The following is a 20,402-nucleotide window of genomic DNA, read 5'->3' as shown; positions in this document are numbered from 1 at the left end:
AAAATATTAAAACACTGACAATAACATTACATGAACAGATAATATGGGATATACTTATTTATTTATTTATTTATTTATTTCAAATTTCTATCACCGCCCATCTCTCCCGAAAAGGGGACTATGCATTGTTTCTCTTTAGAGATGCACAACTCCATGCTTATTTACCGGGTGACAGTTTCCTTTGTCACAAGAACTACCAATATCTGTCTTGTCTTTTGTCACATACTGATTGTACCCTTTACCTTTCTTTTCCCTCTCTTTTTTTCTGTTCAACTATCAATTGAATCACTAATCTTGTCTTCACTGAAAGATCTCTTAGCTTTTTGCCCCACAATCCTTGCAACAAAGTGTCTAGTTAACGCTTTATTTGCAATTTACAAACAGCATCATGTAAATCACAGGGGGCAATTTCACAAGGCCATAAAGACATGGTTTTGTCAACAGGTGTAGGGATCCAGATATGTGGCAGAGACCATACAATGGTTGCGTAGTATTGCGGTTAAGGTGCTGGCCTAGAAACCAGGAGACTGTGAGTTCTAGTCCTGCCTTAGGCATGAAAGCTGGCTGGGTGACTTTGGGCCAGTCATCCTCTCTCAGCCCAACCCATCTCACAGGGTTGTTGTTGTGGGGAAAACAGAAGGCAGGAGAATTACATATGTTTGCTGCCTTGAGTTGAATTTATATACTCTGTGTGTGTGTGTGTGTGTGTATCAACAACAACAATAAACCAGCAAAGTTTGATCTGTGACTAGCAGCTTTTTAGAAAATCAAGCATGGTCTGCTAAATTTCTGGGTGACAGGATATTATTACTAGAGAATTCTTGGTTTGCACAGTAGAATGGCTGGGGAATCCTATCAGTGTGACTCATCATACATTAGTATATTTTTTGCTGATATTTAAGAGCAATCTCTGCCTTAGTCCTGATTTCACAGCACCATGCAAAATCAGATATTTGCCTATAACTCATCCTAGGTAGGATGTAGGACTGGGGTGTGTCTTGCCAAAGTGACCTCTTCTGGGTCTTGAGTTTGTATTAGCTGGTAATGGCAGAGAGTATGTAATGACTGTAAATCTAAGTTCCCTAGGTTCTCAAACCTTCATTCTGGAATTAGCTTTCTCAACAGTAGACTCTTAGACAGAACTTGACCAGTATAAATACTTTATTGCAGACAAGTAATAAAAACAATCAAAGCATATGTATGTTTCAGTGCTCCAAGATTTAAATGTTAGGCTTTTTTCTCTTGCATTTCTGAATTAAAATTGATATTTGGCTGTCCTGTTCAAGGTCACAGAAGGCAGTTGGGATTTGTTGAAATAATGGTTCTCACTAGGGAACCACTGGTCTCTCCTATGCTAGCTTAACTTTTAACACCATGGCACCGACAGACATCTCCCTTGAAGCAGGCAAGACTCCCTGTCCCATTTGAATGAGAGCATTTTAATTTTCAAAACCCTAATAATTGGAAACGGACATGCAACAGAACAAAGAATTGGCTTCTGACACCATTTTTATCTTCACTAATGCTTCTAGGCCTCAGATGACCGCATTTGTTTGGAACAATACCAGCCTGCCTAGAAAAAGGAAAAGCTAAACGAAAGGTGGGGTAGTTGAGACCATCCATGGATGTTAAAAGGAATGGTAGAAAATATCCTCACAGGTTGCATGGCTGTTTGTGACTGAACAGGCTCATGGAGTCATTTTTTGAAGATTTCTGTGTTCTGCAGTAAGCAAATTTTTTGGTATAATGTATGCCTTCTTCCTTATCTCCCATAAAGCAACTTTTCTAAGCTGTGTTGAACTTTGTGCTGCTAGCTAGCTGCTGAATGCAGAGTTGAATTCCTGGAGAGTAGAGATTTATTGTAGTGTCTGGTGTGAAATCTGACAGCAGGCAAGCACCCCAGGGCAGTCATTTTGTGGGAATGCCCACAACATTCTCTCAAAATTTCAAATGTTGTTGCCGCTAAAATATGATAGTACACTAAAGGCATTGTGGGAAGTTAATATGGCAATTAGACCCAGCCACACAGCATTCCTCACAGTGGGACTTTTTTTAATGGGAGGCCAACGGCTGAAGCAGTAGCCATGCTGGGGATGCATGGCCCAGGGATGGCAGGGGTTGACACCAGCCTAGTTCTGTCCATATTTGAACAAATTAAAAGGCATTATTTGATAGCAGCTAGCATCTGAGTTCATAATCACCATAAAAAGGGGGAGCTATAAAGCACACAGAACTCCCAGCCTTAAGCACTGTTCACCTCCTTAACTAACCCTTCTGCTTCAGAAGAATAATGGGCAATAAGGATTTTTTTTTTTGGTCAAATGATTACAAGCAAGTTTTTCCCATGTCTTGGTTTAGAGTGAATTATAAAAAATTGTCATCTAGCAGGCATGCTACTTACTTTATACCTGTTTGATTAACAGGTCATTTAAGTTGCTCTACAGATCTACAGCTAAAGGCTTGGGGAGATCTGAGCAGCAGTTAATGAAGTTCCTTCCCATATCAGAACACAAGTCAAAGGAAGTCACCCTGCAGTACCAGTCAGTTGCCAACTAAGTCACCCACAGCAGCACCTACCCCCTTATTAAGCATGCATACCTCACAAAATTAGATGTTTCGGATGGAAGGCAGGGGAAAGATCAAACAGTTTCTGTGCCCCGATTAGGCTCCGAGCCATAATTACAATTCTGCTGTCACTTTTAGAGGAGGCAGACACGCCTTCTGGAGCCAGCCTGCCTGCTTAAGCCCCTCTGGTGGTTGTCAACACTGGAGTGACTGTATTAAAACTCTGACTTTCAAGTGATACAGGGTAATTTTGCCTGGACAGCGAAATTCTTCTCCAGAGCAGAACCACAGGGACATGTGAAAGCAGTCTTTGGGCAGTGGCTCCCAGATGTGTTCACTTGGTCTTAGAATTAGGGACACAGTACTCTGTTTACTGCATTTAAATAAGGGGCCTTATTTATATAGTACTGTCCCTCCAATTTTATCCTCACAACAACCCTATGAAATAGATTGGGCTGAGAGAGAGTGCCTGATGAAATGATCAGATAGTTTTCTAGATGAGGGAGGGCTGGAGCCAGATTGCCCCGGTTGCTAACCACTACCTTTTGCTGGATTCTTCCCTCCTGCTGGTGCTTCATGCTTTGATTTTTGTACCACTTCTCTTAATGAGGAGCTGCGTACTTATTTCTGTCGTATTAATTGATCCTTATAAATACTTTATCCAACTATGTATTTTTCTGTCATGGATCAGCATGGCCATCTTAGGTGCTTTTGTGTGACTGTGTGTTGCACTCTGCAAAGTTCAGGGTGAATAATGTTTTTCCCCCAGGATGTGTGTCCACATGGAAAATATGTGATAATGGTAGCCCTGCGAGGTAGTCTAGACAAGGAGGACAAACAGGAGTACTAGCTCTGTCTTTATTGTAAGGTTGTATTAACAGAATCTTGCAAGACTGTAAGTATTTCTCTCCACCTTTCCTTTTACTCTTTGGGAAACTAGGGAGGGTTCCTTCTGGAATGTTTCCCACGTCTTCCCTCCTTCTGTGGGCTGAGATACCTTTTACATGCCAGTTGTCCAGTCTGTGGCTCTCCCTCCTGTCTGCCAAGGTCATTCCCACATACTATGACAGACAGACAGACAGATTAAAAAAAAGTTCCATGGCTCATGTGGTTGATCTGTCATATATGACACATTTGCTGTTTGCGATTTAGGGATGGAAGTGGTTAGCTGTTCAATTTATTACACTTTGCCCATGAACTCTGTTGTTTCTCTCCTATTTGTTTATTGAATAATAATCTCACTAGAAGTAGATCTTATTCATCCTACAGTGTTCAGATATGTCCCAATAGAGGTAGTGTTGGTCGATGCGATTTTAGTGGTAGCAGCAGCAGCAGTCTTTGGATGACTCATTCAGAACTTTTCTGTAGGTAAAAAGATACAGTACCTCTGTAAAGTGTTACTGTAGATCACATGCTTTCCGTGCATAAAGACCCCAGTTCAATCCCTGGTGTGTACAGGAAGGGTTCTTGTGAATCACAGAGAGCAGTTGTCGTTCAGTTTTAAGGAAGCTGGTATGTACAGTATTTCTCATATTTATATGTTTAAATATAAATGTATTTATACATTTAAACATATAAATATGAGATACACCGTACATTCAAGCTTCCTTATACGCTTACATTTGATTCCATTCACCTTCTAGATGAGCTACAAAACTACTGCTTGCATTTCTCTTGAGCTGAACTTTCAGGAAGAATAATAAATTACCACAACGCAGTAAAGCATAAATTAACCCTACGAGCTGACTTTGCACAATGTTAGGCTAAAATGGAGTTGTGGTTCACTATATTGTGCAAATATAGCTGATGTTTTCCTCTGAGCTTTTTGCATCCTATGGAAGTAATTAACTAGAACAAGGGAGAAGTTTCTCTTCATTCTAAATGGTTGATACTGAACTGGCCAACAGTTTCAGCTTGGCCAGGATAAATTTGCCCCATTAATACAGTATTTGCTATCAATTTTGATTTTCTCCAATTTTCAAGGCAGAGTCCTAGTATGAAATCAAAACCTGGTAAATGCCGGAAGCTGCAATTGTATGCTTAGCTCTGCAGGTATCAGTCATTTCAAGGGAGGGTGTACAGGTAGAATGGAAAAAAGGGCACAGCAAGGAATCTGTATTCTTGTGGAAATGTAAAGCTTAAAAATGGATCAGTGTTGTTTTTGTAAATCTATTCTGAAAATATACGAAAGGACCAGCAAGAAGTGAAATAAGGATGTAGAACAACCATACAGTTAGAATGCATACATTGTGAACCATTGGTGTATTGCGTTCTTTGAGGAAATAAAATGGATCATCTAGTTAATTTACCAAGCTAAGCTTTTTTTAATGGAATCATAGCAGCATGATATCTCTCTTAAAGAACCATCTCCCTTTCTCTCCTGAGTCAGGAAGAAGCAGAACAAATCACATAGCCACTGTCTCTGTTTTGTTATCCAAGGGGAAGCTTCTGGGCTCCCTGGTCATGTCAGGGAAAGGGTGGGCAGAATGAATGTAGGAAAAATGGCCCAAATCTTTGACCATTAGCTATAAGAAGTTCCAATAGGATTTATAGTTTGGGTGGCAGTTTCCATAAACAAAATATGAACCTATTGGCCTGATAAACCGATTGGCCTTGAAGTCAATGAGATTCTTTACCTAAATTATGCTTTTATTTTAAATACAACATAGAAAAGAAGATTGTTGTTGTTTATTCATTCAGTCGCTTCCGACTCTTCGTGACTTCATGGACCAGCCCACGCCAGAGCTTCCTGTTGGTCGTCAACACCCCCAGCTCCCCCAGGGACGAGTCCGTCACCTCTAGAATATCATCCATCCACCTTGCCCTTGGTCGGCCCCTCTTCCTTTTGCCCTCCACTCTCCCTAGCATCAGCACCTTCTCCAGGGCGTCCTGTCTTCTCATTATGTGGCCAGAGTATTTCAGTTTTGCCTTTAATATCATTCCCTCAATTGAGCAGTCTGGCTTAATTTCCTGGAGGATGGACTGGTTGGATCTTCTTGCAGTCCAAGGCACTCTCAGAATTTTCCTCCAACACCACAGTTCAAAAGCATCGATCTTCCTTCTCTCAGCCTTCCTTATGGTCCAGCTCTCGCAGCCATATGTTACTACGGGGAACACCATTGCTTTGACTATGCGGACCTTTGTTGTCAGTGTGATGTCTCTGCTCTTAACTATTTTATTGAGATTGGTCATTGCTCTTCTCCCAAGGATTAAGCGTCTTCTGATTTCCTGACTGCAGTCAGCATCTGCAGTAATCTTCGCACCTAGAAATACAAAGTCTTTCACTGCTTCTACATTTTCTCCCTCTATTTGCCAGTTATCCATCAAGCTGGTTGCCATAATCTTGGTTTTTTTGAGGTTTAGCTGCAAGCCAGCTTTTGCACTTTCTTCTTTCACCTTCATCATAAGGCTCCTCAGTTCCTCTTCGCTTTCAGCCATCAAAGTGGTATCATCTGCATATCTGAGATTGTTAATGTTTCTTCCAGTGATTTTAACTCCAGCCTTGGATTCCTCAAGCCCAGCTTGTCGCATGATGTGTTCTGCGTACAAGTTGAATAGGTAGGGTGAGAGTATACAGCACTGCCGTACTCCTTTCCCAATCTTAAACCAGTCTGTTGTTCCATGGTCTGTTCTTACCGTTTCTACTTGGTCGTTATACAGATTCTTCAGGAGGCATACAAGATGACTTGGTATCCCCATACCACTAAGAACTTGCCACAATTTGTTATGGTCCACACAGTCAAAGGCTTTAGAATAGTCAATATTTAATTTAATATTTAATTTAGTAAGTTGTGCTTAATGCTACACTGTGATACTGTTTATTTTTAATTCACTAAAGACTTTTGTATCAATGTATAAATATGTTTCTGTGTTTTGGCTGTTAGGCTAATGAGCTAATCGCTATGTGGCCCTTGTAACAATATGAGTTTGAGAACGCTGTTCTATAGAAAAATTGAAATTAGTGCTGTTGGCGTTATATGTCATTTAGCACATCTCACAGCTAGTTATGCAGTAAAAACTGTTTCTTTTGATCCACGTAGTCTTTTACTGAACCTCTATTGTCAGAAGGAAAGTACTTCTCAGGTTATATATTTATAATGAATATATTTGTAATAAACAATTTGTAATATATTTGTAATATGCAATTTGTAATTGTATAATATATTTTTAACTAAGCTGGTAAAACAGCTCAAAACCTGTTGCACTTCAGTGATTAAGCATGTCTTGCATGCTTGAAAATATCCTAAATATTTGGAACGACTTAAACGCTATTTCCAATCTCACTATACTTGGTGATAGTGAGTCTGTTCCACAAAATTACCACAAAACAGGAGGAGCAGATATATCTGTAACCAGAGAAGATTAACTAGCAAACAGTATGTTAATGGCTCAGTTAATTAACTGTGTATCCTGTTTCTGCATGCAATTATATCTCAGAATGTTAATCTTAATGTTGGTTCAGTGCGAGGAGTCTTTGATCCACAGACCGAATCCTGCCATGATGAAGCTGTACAGTATGTGGTTCTGTTAGGATGCTTTATTAAACCACTGATCATACCTGAGAACAAAGATAATGTATGGTCTGTTGTATCACCAGAAACACTTTCAGAAGTCAGACTAAGATTTGTTCATAGGTTTTGGTATATTGCAACTGATGGTGAAGTTTGAACTTGAGGCAGAAGAGGTTTTATCAGAATACCATGCTGCATATGAAGCAAAAATTCCCGATCAATGATCTAATACTAAAGGCAGCAATTGTTTTTGATCCTTTAGAGAAATAAAATTTGAGCTATTCAGTGTTACTGTTTTGGAAAAGTTTCTTTACTTTTTATACAGAGCAGACAAAATTTATCTTTGTATGGAATTCATGCAGTTTTTAAATTTCTAAAGCTTCTTGTGGCTTAAAGGAAGTAAGGATTGATCAATTTTGGCATCAACTGCAAGTTCCAGCAACTAGATAATCACAGTTTGCAGCATTTTGCAAAAGATATGTTACTCATCTCACAGGGTAAAGTATTCTGCGAAGGTATTTTTAGCATGGTTAGAAAAAATGCAGCTGAAGTTTGAAACTCCTTATGGAAATCAGCAAAAAGACATTTTGCAGCCAGAGGGTATGCCCAACAGATAGGTACTAGAAACAGTGTCCATGAGATAATGACATTCAGATTCAGTGCATTCAAGAAATACAACTGTACCTAATGGTAACCATCCATTGATCCACAAAGCAAAATCTGCTACTTATAGAAATTTGCAGGCAAGGAAAGAAGCTTCTGAACTGTTGAGTGGACTGATCGGTGACAAGTTTTGCATCAGCGCCAGTTATATTTCACTTAAAATTGGTCATATTTCTTGATTTGGGTTAGGAGAAGCCTATTCACATAGTACCAAACATTCTTTCAGCTCAGTTACTAATTTTCTGATAACATACTATGTTGGGGGGAAAGGGAGCAGCAAAACAAAAAACCTTTGAAGATGTGCAGATGATTTGGGGCTGAGAAGAAACAAGCAAGGATCGGGGAGGGGCATTATCCTTAGTTTTTATACTTATGCTACAAACTTCATTGTGAAGTAAAAAAACAAAAAAAACCCCAGCCATGTTTTTTCCTACTGAATCCTTTTGAACTTGGGAAAGGGGACAGACTGGGTCATCCACTCACTTTACACCAGGATCTGCAGAAACTTGGGATTGGCAAGATAGTTTTTCATTGCTTTGGAAAGTCTGTAAAGCGGAGGCCAACCTCTTTTCTCCCTTGAGTTATTTGTGTCTGTTGGAGGATTTCAAAGAAGGGAGAGTGAGCACAGATAATGGCTACTTATCAAGGCCAACCCAAGTTCCTGGAGCTCAATTCTGAGAGCAGTCAGAGGACACCTGTATACTCTGCCTGTCTACCCACAGATACCTGTGCATCACAGGGAAGTTTGAGTAATAACTGGTTTGGCAAGTTACTTTCCAAGAAGAAGCAGTTAACTACAAGAATGGGGCAATTCCTTAGGTGTCCAGGCTTTTCTGTTGTTCATCAAGAATCTTCCAAGGCAGTTTTCAACGTTACTTTTTAAACACCCAGACATCAAGGATTTTTAAAAATATTTAATAAACGAAACAAGAGTAAAAAACACTTCTATGCTTATTTAATGAAATTAATGTAATGAAATTAATTATTAATGAAGAGAACAGAAAAATAAATATGGTCAAGCTATTTCCTGTAAATAATCCCTTGTAAGTATTACAAAAATGGCTTTAATAGTATTCTGTAATCTAACAAATACATTTTTATATATACTGCAGTCTTTATGTATCTGAAGTTGTTTTGGATCAGTATCTGGAGAATAGGATCTGTCCTGTTCAAATATAACAATAAGTAAATGTATTTACATAGTTTGGTCCAATTCATTACAACCATGGAACATATTTAGTTTAAAAGTCTAATACAGTTCATGACATGTAATCATAATGTAGGACATGAAAACTACCCCCCAAAAATAAATATATTATTTGTTTAAATATAAATTGTTAAATATATTAACAATTACTTAATTATTCTCTTCCTACTACTATTCTATACATTCCTGTCTACTATAATAAAGATAAAAAATAAAAAAATATATAAATTGTCTGCCATTATAATTAATAATACAACAAACATGAATTAATAATTTTTTTAAAAAGCCTTAATCCCAATCATTAACGATAAATAAAATCCTCCAAAGCCAAAAGACCATCCAGATAAATATTTTTAACCCCTTAACCCACTTCAAAATAGACCAAAGCATTTACATATCCCCATAATAAACAAAGAGCTATTTTCTTAAAGAAATCAAACAGCACAGACTTCTCCTCAAAAAATCTCCCATATATAATGACCCCTTCATTTCTATAACATTCCATCGGAAGATCAAATTCACTCATGTCTTGCAACTCAATTCCTCCGTTAAACTACTTCAATTCAGCATTGTGTCAGATTCCACAATCAGATGAGTGATGAATCTTCTGATCGTGCTCATCTGCCATGATGAGCTAACACATGTCAAGAACCAGATGGGAGGGAGAACATCAAGGAGTGTGAAACTATGCTGTTTGGGCTAAGGGGAGAAGTCAAGGTCACAGCAGAGACATCTGTGCTTGGCATGCCTAACCATTGAAATGCGGTGGGAAGAGATGTAAGGGGGGAGTGGGGTGCCTGCTCATTTTTAATTAGGTAGTTTAGGCGGGAATCTTCAATTGCAGCTTTTCTTCTGATCTGTACACTGCTCTCAGTAAATCTGAATTCTGCATATTCCAATTGTGCATGAGTCAGGTCATTATTGGGGCTCAAGGTGTCAGTTCTTACATATTGTCAATTTCATCCAGCATTTCAACAGAAGCCCCAATCTCACTCTTAGAAGAAACATATCCATGGCTGTTAAATTCTTCAATTCTTCTTCATCCACAGCATCCACAACCAGATGGCACATTTTAGTCCACATATTTTCCACAATGCTCTGAATGTCTTGCATAACAACTTGGCAGGAATCAGAAAAAATCTGCTTAATATCTTGCTTAATATCTCGATGAAAGTCAGAGAGAGCCTGATCGAGATCCTTCATGCCTCGCTCAGTAAATTATGGCACCCCCTAGGTACTTAACCGGCAGAAGTAAAAGGTAATGGAAAGTTTCTGAACTGAGTTTACATTCTTGAGGCAAGATAACAGTTCCCAGAGAAAGTAGCGACAGGAAAGTAAAAGTTCAGAACGGCAGATTCAACGTGTAGGAAAATGCTAAAATCTTCAAAATTAGCACAGAAATAATGACAGGGAGATGATAATATATTCTCAACCTTCCTTAGTATTGGATGGAAAGCAAAATCCAAAGCTTAAAAAAATTAAAAGGTGGCTGGACTTAATGTTCCTTTAAGGCTGCAGTGTGGCTTGGAAATGGTGACGTCCCAGCCTCCTGGCAAACCCTTTCCTGTCGATCACAAACACTGTTTACAATCTCCTGGCTGCAACTCGCTGTCCAGAGGACAAATGGGTCAATGTGCATAGTTTTTTGAAGCAATCCACTGAGCTCAGTGATGGCGAACCTTTTGGGCTCTGTGTGTCAAAAATTCGGAAAATGCCTAAGTTGGCTCTACTGGTGTGTCACACACACACACACACACGAACAAAAGAGAAACGATTCTTTACATATTTATTTTTTAGAAAATACAATCCAATCATGTGTGGTACGGTTTGAGTTACCAAAGAAACTGAATGAACAAAAGGTATTGCGACTTCCCCCAACCACCTATCTCCCCACCCACCTCTGCTCTTTTGGCTGTCCTGTACCCTGCCTTGTGGGGTGGCAAACAGCCCCAAAAATGCATGGCTCTGGGGCTGCTTGCCACGCCCCAGGAAGCCCCAGCCGCCCCAGCCCAGTCCCAGCTGCAGCTGCCCTTGCCCCCTCGGAGACCCCTGCTGCCCTGCCTTTTGCCAGGATCACCCGGCCATCTTCTTGCTCCCTCTTGTGTGAAGCCAGTTCCTGCAGAAGCCACTTGCAAATTGTGTGAAGGGGCACCTTTGAGTGAAGGGGCATGCTTTTGCTGGCTTCGCAAAAAGCCGGTTCCTGGAGAAGCCGCTTGCAAATTGCTTTGTGTGAAGCCAGCAAAAGCATGCCCCTTCACTCAGAGGTGCCCCTTCTCACCAAGGCACACAGCTTGTTGTGGGTATTGGTGAATGTTGGCATGTCACCCAAAACGTGGTGTGTCACCATTGACGTGTGTCATAGGTTCCCCATCACTGACCTACCTACAACATAGCTTACATGTCCCTGTACAAAAGCACATACAGCAGCCTTCCAGTTAACTACCTATTACTGTTAGCTAACAGCAATTCAGATTTTGTTGATTTGATTACCCTGTAAAATTGCTGAGCTGTGTATAGATAATGGGTGAATCTTCCACTGTATTTTTCTGAATACAGACATTGCCAGTTTCTGCAAAAACACTTCTAGAGCATTATTTCAAGTCAGCTAAAAGCCTATCATTGAAGAGCATTCCCAGAAAATGAGGCAGCAACCTTCATTGTTTTGGTATGTGTCCGGAAAAGAACAACCACCCTTGCTGTTTTTAAAATTTGAAGTTGTTAACTTACTGCACCTGAATGGACCTCTTGACTTTTCAGGTGTTCGGTGACTGCACAGGAGGTCTAGACACATACGTGCAAAGTACAAATTATCAGCAGCATTGTGGAGTCAAGGATGAATAGCTTTTTGCAACAATAACCTGAAGAGCATTCACTCTAGGCGACAACCTGCATTTTTCATTTACCCCCAGAAGAGCTTTGGTTTGTCTCCAGCCATCCACCAAGAACCATAGTAAATAGTTTGCAGTAGAAGTCAATAATTCAGGCTGATTGGCAGGGTAACCTTAGCCTAGCATATTGTTTACGGCTTTTGGAGTAAGGCAGGAAAGCTGGAAGGGGGCAAGTAATAGGTTGGTTTTGTGTGTTCTCTTTTCCTTGTCTGTATGCTAAGGACCAAACATTATGGAAGAAATATGGTAACTCTTAAGTTAGTTGTGTCTCAAGGAAGTAATCGGGGAAAATCTTCCTGTTGAAAAGATCACATTGCTCATTGAAATTCAAAAAGCCTTCCTTAGACCTCCCCATCTTTATTTTACTGAAGAGTTTCTCGTAAGTGTATCCTAATCCCTTAAGAAATGTAAGTCTCTGGGTTGCAAGTCTTAGGCCAGGAGGGCACAGATAGTTCATATTGATATTGATTTTTGCATTTGGTTCTTTTGTCCTTTTCCCCCACTGGCCTCTCTAATTGGTTGCCAGGGTCCCTTTGGAGATTGCTAATAGTGTGAAAGTGCATCTTCCCAAGATCTCACATTCAGCAGGAACTGAAAAGACAAAAGAGGAGAGAGAGAGGAAAAAAACTGACCAGGAGACAAAAGCTCACTTTCTGAAATACACTCATGTTATTAGCTACACAATTTCCCTTTCCAGATGTTTGAATAAATCCTGGATTTTCCTTACATTTCCACAAGCCATCAGTGTTTGCAAGCCTGATTACTAGATTACTTATTTTAATTATACAGCAAAAGAGTGATTAATAAGTGCTCATGATGTTGCGTCATGTATTGAGAATCTGGATTTGCACTGTTTGTTAAAAATGGTCATGAATTTTCCATGTAAATTTGTATTTGATCTGGTACTGGTAAAGTATGTTTTAAGATTTTCTTCAAACGCATTGTGCTATGAAAAGCCAGTACACTGATTTCCCCTCTTCCCCCATAACTTGCCAGCCTATGGCAAAGAAAGATGAGATGGAAAAAGCAAGAAAAAAAGGGGTCAGTTTAGGCAGCTGCTGCTTCCTATATTTTGTGTTTAGTTCTTTTCTTTAAAAATGTATCTTCAGAGGGCTTGTGGAGGGGGAGCAGTGAGAAAAGAAACATTTCACAGAGAAGGGTTTTGAAGACATATCTGAATAAAGAAAAACCAGTCATGGAACCATTTTGGTAATTAATAATTCCCAACATAACAGGCAACATTGGTGAATGAGCAGAAGTATTTATGAGTTTCATGAGCTCTAAAAGTATTTCAGAAAGTTGAGAAGACTAAAGGATGCACTTGAAAATAAAGATGGAAGCAAGGAGATAAAGAAAGATTTTGTCTTTCAATTACATTGTACTTCAGAGGCACCCTAAAAACCTTTTTAGCAAGACATGACATCTGAGATAAGACCTCCTTTCTGGGAAGGGGCAAGGATGATTGTGAACATAAATTCTTCATGACTATAAAGAAAGCGAACACTTCTGGAATCACAGACAAAAAGATATTGTATTGGATATAGAAGGAGATGAAAGCCAATGTGGACGATCCCAACTTCAGATTTCTGGAACCCAGCTGAAGGATAACCAGCATGTAGTAACTAGTGACTAGACTGTAGTAACTAAGTTAGGAAGGAGATGGCTGTTCTGTGAATCACAGTTAAAGTTGCAAAGACAGGGAGAGAAGATACCTTTGCAGTGCTAAATGGGGAGAAAATAGGGAGATGCAGGAAAAAATGTATGAAACAAACATTCCTTGAAGCAGCAGCATTTGGCTATTGGGGTCTAGGTAGTAAAAAACTGGTTGACTTCCTAAGCATGAGATGGTAACTACAAGAATTTGTTAATTATGCATTTCATAAAGGAGCACACTCAAGAAAGTTGAAAACTCTTAGTAGGAATGGGAAAACCTAAAAGGTTACATAGACAAGTTGTGTATTTTACCGAAGACCATGTGCTTCCCTTCTGTCAGCAACTCATCTCACTTTCCTGATTCCACGCTTCAACAGCTGCCCATTCTTTGCTGCAAACTCTGAGACTGATGCAGGGCATGTGTAGATTCTCAAAAATTCTGCTCTATTTTACTGCTTTGGTGGGGCAGTTTCCTAGTCCAATTTTTTGGGGGGAGGGAAGTTTTTTAAAAAATCCAGTGAAAAAATTGCCAGACCAGATGAAGGGTAGTTGTTGTTTTTTTTACAATACGCAAGGAGTCCAAGGGATCAGGAGTCCAAGGGATTGAGAAGTTAAAGTTCTCAAAAACCTAGCATGCCTACTTCAGCGCCAGGTTTTTTCCAAGAAAGCTTCATGGTTTCCCCAGTGCTTCCTAGAATGACTGTACTATAACTTGAATGATATCTGTCAGCGGTCTCAGATGTTTTTAGAAGATTTTTCTTATAAGAAGACAGAAAATAGGTAGACTTGATTCCTGCTAACATTAATTACCATAATATATGCTTTTGGAAGCAAAACTCTCACATTTGCTTTGAGAGGATCCTGCACTGGAATTCTTCGATATCCCTAACAGAGGGACAAACGTGCAACAATTCCAACCAGACAGATCGCATTGTAACAGCATAGACTGATTTCTGCTGGCAAAAGCCCAAGCAAAAACCTCTTACAGGATTCAGCACACAGCTATGGCATGAAGATTACCTCGCTTGGAAATGATTCACTATGTGCCATCAAATTGTTTTTGACTCCTAGCAACCACATAGATAGATTTTCTCCATGACGATCTATCCCTAACCAGTTCTTTCGGGTCTCCCAATGATGCATCCATCGCCACTGTAACTGAGTCCATCCATCTTGCTGCTGTTCGTCCTCTTCTTCTGTTTCCTTCCAATTTTCCAGGCATTAGAGACTTTTCCAGAGAGCTAGGTCTTCACATAATGTCTCCGAAGTAGGATAATTTGAGCCTGGTCATTTGTACCTCAAGTGAGAACTCTGGGTTGACTTGTTTGATGGTCCATTGGTTTGTTTTCTTGGCTGTCCACGGTATTCTTAGGAGTCTTCTCCAACATCGAAGTTCAAAGGCATCAGTACTCTTCCTATCCTGCTTCTTCGAAGTCCAACTCTGACTTCCATAGAGCTTGTATGATTCTGATCTTTGTAACTATAGGCACATCATGGCATTTGAATATTTTTCCAAGGCCTTCATGGCTGCTCTACCAAGTCCTAGTCTGTGGCGTATTTCTTCACTGCTTGTTCCATTACTGTTGATGGTTGAACCTAAAAGCAAAAGCTATCCACCACGTCGATATCTTCATTGCCAATTCTAAGGCTGGTTGTTTTACTTGTTTTTGGAATTATAGAATCACAGACTGAACATATGCTGAGATTGTAACAAGGCTGCAAAAAAAGTAAATACAATTTTAGGCTGCATCAATAGAATTACAGTTCCAATATACAGAGTAGGCGCCAGAGCAGAGTCTTGCTCCTCTTTATGATCCAGGAGGTTATTTTTTGTTTTGGCCACCAGAGGATATTTTTACTATTCTATCAATAAAAAATTGTAAAATTTTCCATCTAATCTTGAAGACATACTTAGAAGTACAGTGTGTAGTATTTATTGGTGCTAAGATGGCAGCCAGATAGTCTGGTATCTGAAATTTGTCCAGTGAGGGAAGTGCCTACCTCATTTGTTTTCATCTTACGAAGTAGCAAAGGTACCAGATTATGTCTGTTTGAAGTAGGGGTAATCAGAAAAGCGGAATTAAAAAAAAATTGATGCCTTCGAATTGTAGTGCCAGGAAAATTGTTGAGAATACCTTTGACCAGAAGAAGAAATATATTATTCAATGCCAGAAGTAAAAACAGACTGCTCACTAGAAGCACTAATAATGAAGTTAAAGGTTAGACACATAAAGTGAAAGCAAGAATCATTAGAGAAGATGCTGATGCTTGGAAATATCAGAGGCTGTTAAAAGAGATCAACAGAAGACAAGGTGGCTAGATATTATCACTGATAATACAACCCAATTGGATTACAGCAATATGCTCTACATGGGGCTGTCCTTGAAGAGTATTCAAAAGCTATAGCTGGTGCAAAATGCAGCGGTGTGGGCAGTTATAGGTGTCAGTCACTTGGCACATGTGACACTTCTGCTCCATGAGCTGCACTGGCTATGCAATTCAATGTGTTTACTTTTAAAGCTCTTCATGGTTATGGGTTACTTATGGAACAGTCTCTTCCCAGTATTGTCTACCCAGCCTGTTAGATCCAGCAGGAGAGGCATGCTTTGGGACCTGTCCATGAGATTCTGCCATCTAGCGCAAGGAGGGTCTTTTCTGCTATGGCACTCACCCTTTGGAACATCATTCCCCCCTCCCTCCTGAGATCAGAGTTACCCCGAGCCTGCTGGCCTTTCACAGGGTATTAAAAACTTGGCTTTGCCATCAAGCCTGGGGCCCTGATAGTGTGGGTGAGCCCACTTTGTGGCTATATTGACTGTGACGTTTTTGATTATTCTCAGCTGCTGTTTTATGCTGTGTGTTTCTATTCTGTTTTTATTTTGTTTTAATAGTTAGCTGCCCAGAGTCATGTATGAGATGGGAGGCCGTATAAATTTATTAAACAAATTAATAAATAAATAAGTCCTCTCTTAAGAATTCTAAGAAGCAGTTACTGAGAGACAGTCAGGGAGAGGGAGAGGGAGAGAGAGATAAGGTAAAGATTTCTACTCCTGTGCTTCCTGAAAAATAGTGTGGATGTTCTACCTAATTGCTTCAGGCAAAAATTGCATATGCTCTGAATGTAGTGCAGCTGAAGTTGTATGGCTTTCAGAAGCAGCACCTGGGAAGATGAATGGAGAGCTGAACCTCTACTACATGTTAAGGACAGTGATTGATGGTTGTTTTTCCCTCTAGCAATTGCCACTGGGTGAGAACGGAAATGCAATCAAGGCAAGTGCCCAATGACCGCTCTTAAGTTGTTCTGTATTAAAACTGTAATGTCTATATTAGTCACCAGTCTCATTGATGAGGCAGAATAATTCTTGGTCTCTGGGGCAGCACAAATTATTACTGGCATAGTTTTCTGCTGACTTAAGGATTGTGGAAATGTATGTTGACATGGCCATGAGGAAGAGTCCACAGTCCAAATATAAAATCAATATAAGGAATAGGTTCAGTGTGTTTAACTTACACAAAAGGGAACCTGAATTGCAATGGAAAGAGATGAAACATTGTGAAAACCAAACAATTTAGCTCCCCCCCCCCCCAAATAAAAAGCTCCAGCTGGATTTCAGAACAAGCTGTTGTGATAGCCTGGGAAAGATGTAGGGTGAACATAGATTTTAGCATCAGTACAAGACAGAACAAGAAGAGATATCTCATTTCAGAAATGTCAGCTGAAAATGAAATAAGTTTTTTTTTTAAATCCAAGAAATCACAGAAACATTTGCATGTTAAGTGTAGTCTAGTATCTGTAAAATGAGGTACAACAGTGAAATTGGAAAACTCCAGCTGCAGACAAAATGCCATTGGGCCGTTGAAAGCTATAGGAGAAAAGGAAGCTAACATGCTTGCAGGAACAATACTATGTGACCTAGATGTGGGAAAATATCAGAATATATTGTTATAATAAGGGAAATGCAAGAGAATGCATATTACCAAATTATAAGCTAGGTGTTATTTAATATAAGATCTTAGGAAAAAGAATAGAGCCATATACGGAGAAAGAAAAGCCAAATGAACAGGTGAGTTTTATAAAAGGTGAAGGAGCACAAGCACAGAATAGACAGCAAGAGAATTCAAGAAAGAAATTTACAATTTGTTTACTGATTACAGCAAGGCATTTGATCATGCTGGAATATGGACTATGTTAAAGAACATAGGTTTGCCAGAACACCTAATTATTCCTCTGAGAAATATTTACAGTGAACAAGAAGGCACTGTCATAACCGAGTCTGGAAAAATAGTGTGGTTCAGAACAGAAAGGAGTGAGAAGGATGCATGATATCCCATATCTTTAAGGTACACAGCAAACCTATTTTAAGAACAACAATGTCGAAGAGTTAACAGCTGGAATCAGAATTGAAGGTTAAAACATGATTTATATATTCAGTGGAAAATCTTGGTTAACATAAAGTATTAAGAGGACAATGGTAATGTTAGGCAACATGCTTAATGTACGCACAGTTGAAGAAGTGATAATTTTATTTTCTTGGGCTCAGGAGCAGATAAAGATGGATAGTGTGCTGGAAAATTAAAGAGGGAATTAATCCTAGAGAGGAAGGCAGTGAAAACTTAGACAAGATAATGAAATGTAAAGATAATTCTGTGACAAAAAAGATCAGGATAGTTAACACAATGTTTTTTTCCAATTGTACCTATGAAAACTAGACACTGAGAAAGAGCAAGAAAAGACAGACAGGTTCACATTTGGATCTGGACATGATTACCAAGAGCACCATGGACTGAAAGAAAAATCAATTAACCCCAAAAAAACAAAGATCAGCTGCTCCCTTGAGATGATGATCAGCAAGTGAAGTGATACAACTGGATGATGCACTATAAAAAGCAAACTATGCTTGATAGGATTCAGGAAAATATAGGAAGGAGAGGACATAGTATAAGGGGAAAGCCCTGGATCAAGAAGATAACTGGAACTTCCATGAAAGAAATATGGATTATCAAGGTCAAGATGGAAGACATTTATCTACACGTAGTTACCCCTGTTTAACAGCATGTAACCTTATTAAGTGACATTTTTAAAAATGTTAGTTAATAAGATTAACTATGTTGTGAAGAAATAGCAAGTAAATATAGTAGACCATTTGTATAGTATAGTATAGTAGACCATTTGTAGCTGAGAAAGCAGTCATAAAAAGCTAAAGTGATTTTACTTCTTAAGGTATCTCAACAAATGTAGAAGTATAGTAAGATTTAATCTTATTTGGCAGGATCACTTTTTAAGTAGCTAGGAGCTTTCTGTATGTGACTTCTTATAAAATGATTATCTACATTCCCTCAAGTAAAAATAATCAAAAATTTTCCCAGTAAGCCCAGCTGTTTCAGATGACACTGACCTGGCTTTCAGAAGTGAGGAAACTTTCCTATGAAGGAATGTGGATGAATGAGTAAAGATGCTACAGCTGACATATCATGAAGCCACAGGAAATCTGGGGTGGGCTTTGTAAATTTTCAGAACTCTTTGCCTTTTTAGTGCATTAGATAATGAAGTACAGTTCTCCTAAGAATAATGTAGTGTCTGATAAGATTGGGTGATTTCATATCCTGGTGTGTAGTCCAAGGGTATAATGCAGTGTTTCTCAACCTTGGCAACTTTAAGATGTGTGGACTTCAACTCCCAGATTTCCCCAGCCAGTCTTGGCTGGGGAATTCTGGGAGTTGAAGTCCACACACCTTGAAGTTGCCAAGGTTGAGAAACATTGGTATAATGTAACAGGTAACTATTGCATAATCAAACCATGGGAGGAGCACAGAACCAATGGACAAGAATGGGAAACATACAGATACGTTCTTAACTAATAAATCAGTTTCTTAGGCCAAGGTGGTTACATCAGACTCAGTCCATAGCATTAAATGGATAATTGTAAAAAAAGAAAATGAACGTGCCCCACCAAGTTTCCAAGTTAATGAACTCAGGCAGGGCCAGGCCTTTGGCAACTGCCTGAACTGAACTGAACGTGATTCTTTTCCAAGCACAATGGTCACCAGGTTCTCTTTAACAAGATTAAGATTAAAGGGGTGATGGTACAAGAATTCCAGCTTGTCTGTTGTTTTCAATTTAGAGGTAATGTATCTAAGTATATATTAGAGCAGAGACCTTGAGTGTTTTTCTCACAGCCTTACGGTGCACCATAAAATAGGCAGCTGTCTTCACTGATAATGGGGGATCTGCAAGTAGTTGTTTACATAATAGTCATTTGAAATTTTATCAGCCTGTGAACCAGCTCTTATAGGAAGCTATAGTATGTAAAGTGGGTTTCCCCAATCCTGGCACTCTCTAGCTGTATTGGAATATAACTCCTGTCATCCCCACCAGCATGTTACCCTGACGAAATTTCTAAATTGATACTCAGTTTTTATACACATCAGATAATAGAGTTGGTCATGCTTTGAAAATTATTCAAAACAAATGTTTCAGCTTTCACATGAGGAGAAACACAATCTACTACTCATTAAATTAGGCCAACTTTTTTTTGGCTATTGCACAAATCTAAAAAGAAAGCGAGGCTACTTTGCATTATTGTTAATGAGCAATCTCCTTAAAGCAGAGGCTCATACGGAAGCTTGAAAAAAGTCAGCCTGAATTCTTAAATAGCAGAGTGGTGCTCCACTTGTGTATGGGATGAAACACTTTTTCCAAATCATTTTTGAAATGCTTACAGGATATCAGATACTATCTTTTCTTCAGGTTCTTAAAACCTTTCCTGCTGCTTTAAAATAGGTTTAATTTTGTATACTTAATTTTGATTTTTCAACTTCTCATACAAAATAAGTGTTTTTCAGCATATCTGGTGAAGTTGTACTTCTAAAAATAAGAAATATAGAATCAGTCCCCAAGGAATCAGAATTTGCCAG

Source organism: Candoia aspera, chromosome 1, assembly GCF_035149785.1.
Source record: "Candoia aspera isolate rCanAsp1 chromosome 1, rCanAsp1.hap2, whole genome shotgun sequence".
In the NCBI taxonomy this organism is placed as follows: Eukaryota; Metazoa; Chordata; class Lepidosauria; order Squamata; family Boidae; genus Candoia; species Candoia aspera.
Note: the sequence above shows the minus strand (reverse complement) of the source record.